The sequence below is a fragment of the Cryptomeria japonica genome, chromosome 5 (assembly GCF_030272615.1).
Source record: "Cryptomeria japonica chromosome 5, Sugi_1.0, whole genome shotgun sequence".
Classification (NCBI taxonomy): Eukaryota; Viridiplantae; Streptophyta; class Pinopsida; order Cupressales; family Cupressaceae; genus Cryptomeria; species Cryptomeria japonica.
Window position 1 is genome coordinate 688667525 of NC_081409.1, and position 3383 is coordinate 688670907.

Consider the following 3383-nt stretch of genomic DNA (forward strand, 5'->3'; position numbering starts at 1 on the left):
GCAGATTTTTCAAAAATCTAAAACAAATAATGTTTGTGACAACCATTTAAGCGGGAATATAGGTACCGATCAATAATGTAATTTTTTATATTCCAGTAGTCAATCAATTGAAGTTCCTTCCAAAGGATTCCCCATAAAACAAAAATTTATAATATAAAAATTTGTCAATTAAAACATATCACAATGAGGGCAACCAGATTAATCATACTTTTTTTGGTAGCTCAATACGAAGCATATCAATAGTTTGGTGTAAAATATTTAGATTAATTAGTTTTATTGATGTTTTTTATAAAAATATTATCATATAAAATTTATTTTATTTAATTAATATACATAAAAAACTAAAAAGTGATGAAAATTAATCTTGAACTATAATCTATTAGGAATTATATTTTAATTTTTTAATATATATAATTTATCATATATTTATAATATTAAATAAAAAAATCATATTGAAAATTTATGGTAGCTCTTTTATGCATATAATATGAAATCTTCATATCAAATTTGAAACCTACTAATAAAAGTATTTCATAGTTGTGTTTCATTGAATGTTAACATAATATAGAATTAAAAAATATTTTAGCTCTACCTATTGATTTTTCCATTATTGATGACATATGTTCTATATTGTAATGGTTTGATAGTGGAATAATAAATTTGAAAAAAGCTCTTACATAATTATATTCTTGGCTGTCCATATTGAAAAAAGGGTTCTAAAATTAGAAAATAAACAAACAATTATGCTATGAGAAACAAAGTATGAGAGCGTCATTTTAAATCATGCTATGAATTCATGTACATGTCTTTGAGATTCACTATATGATTGTAGAGGACTTTCGACATAAAACAAAGATACACACTTTCTACCCATACACTTAAATCATATCCTATAAAATTCTCTACAAATACAAACATAATATTAGCTAAATATAATATTTAATATATTTAATTAAATTTCAAATTAATATTATTTAACTCAAATTCATTATATTTAACTTGCTTATAATGAGTGGATCACTTGACCAAAATAGTTTAAAAGCAATATTTCTTAAAAAATCTTCCAAAGCCCTCTATTAAAATTTTACACTAGGGCTTGTCTTGTGAAACAATGCGAATATTCATTTCACTTATATTGTAAATGATTATTGTTAACAATGTGAATATTCATTTCTTCCCTCTAATATACAAATCAAATTATTTAAGATTTCAATTACACTCAAAAAAAAAATAAACAAAGGCAAGTACTCGCCACTATGTGGCACTTGTTTTTATTAATTTGACACTCACTTGAAAGATGCTATATTTTTGGAAGATGCTATATTTTGGGAAGTTGTTATATTTTTTTGTTTGGATTGGAAATTGATACCAAATTGGATTTGTATTTTAATAGCTAACATTTATGTTGGAGTTCACTTTTATAAGGGCATGTCCCCATGCTGGGAATATGGTAAAGCCACATGTCTATTTTTTCAATAAGCAGCCACTACTTTGGGAAGTTGCTATGTGCAATGTAATTTTTTCATTTTTGACACAACTTACCTCTTAGACATTAAGGATTTTTTTGGAAACCTTGGATGCCTACCTCTCCATGTTTAGCTCTACAAAATATGGATGTGGCTTAAATAGCACACATTGTGGGCCCTAGCATTCCAATTCCATTCATATTTCTTTCATATGTGCAGACCTGCAAAAAAATTTTAGTTGTTGTGCAAATTGTTCTTCCTACCCATTTAACTTTAAATAATTTTCCCACACATATAGTAATTGTGCATTCATATTGTATTCAAATTTGAGGCATTGTACTATGTAATCCATATTTATATTACACTTTGAGGCATATTGTACTCCATATTTATATTGTACTCCATATTTATATTACACAATGCCTCAAATTTGAATACAATATAAAGATGGAGTACATAGTACAATGCCTCAAATTTATATTGTACTCCATATAAATATTACACTTTGAGGCATAGTGTAATTTATGAATAAGTATTAGTTAAGTACTACATATAAATTATATTTTTAATTAAAAAACCAAAATATATTTAAATAATGTTATATAATTTTTTTAAATTAAAAAATTAAAGTGCATCCCTATTGAAATTTTGTTATGATTTATTTAAAAGTCTATGTGAACACCAAATGTAACCAAATTTGAATTCACATAAGTATAAACTTAATTAAATATTAAACGTAACTATAACTGAACTACAAGTAGATTGTTACATCAAGAGGCTTAATCTATAGTGGGAGCATGGGTTGAAGTGATAAAATGTTAACTTTAAATAAATAAAAGCCAACAATATAAACTATTTGATTAAAATTGAACCATTTCATTCAAAATAAATATATAAATAGTAAGTGAAAAATACATAAATAAATTATCCATCATAAATTAATAATATTTTATAGTGCAAAATACTTATAAATTTTTAATGGTTTTTTATTTATTTATGTAATATTCCACTTTAACTATTTGATAGTAAATAATATAGCACAATTTAATATTAAATTTCTACTTTATGTATCCATGTAAATAGTTAAAACAAATAGGACCTCTTAGATCCACAAGCTAGAGGGAGAGAGTGGAGGTGGTGGGAAGGTTTCGGTGTTTGTGGGAGATGTAGATGGAGAAGGTGAGGATGACCCAGATGGAGATGGGTCTACTATGTGGCTAGGTGTGGAGGTCTCATCTAACCTGTGGATAGGCTGTGGCTTCTTTTCACCTACCCTGTTCTTTGCGTGGGTTTCAAGGTTCGTGTTTTGCTCTAGGGGGATTCTTTCTTGGAGAGGAGGAGGATTCCTCCCTTGTCATTATCATCATTATCAGGAAAGAGTAAACCTACATGTTTTCTAAACTAACTAGTTCCAGAATTTTACGTTCATACGCTTTGTCTAGATTGTAGATTAGTATTGGAAAATAAAATTGAAATATCCGGAAGACTAGAAATTTTCTTGAAAAGGACTATATATCCATGAAAAATATATAAAATTAAAGTTGACTATATATTTATTATGTGATCTCATATTTAAAATAAGAGGTGTCTTATTTTTTTGCATATTTGAGTTTGAATATAATTGTTATAATTTTTTATTTTTATATGTGAGATCAATTATCAAAGTTAATTCTAATTTTCATATGAGAAAACAATTGTATTTTATGTGTATTTTAGGGGAAATAATTTAGTAATTGATTATTTTAATTTTTTGACTCAAAATTATTGATGGAGATTTTGAAGTGGGCTAAAAAATTTATGCTTGTTTATTTGACAAGTTCACTATTTCTCACATGTCAAATATGGTGCAACATCAATATGTTGTTTGCTAAAGTGTCTTATAAACCCCTAAAAAAGGTTAAGATCAATAGTTGTGCA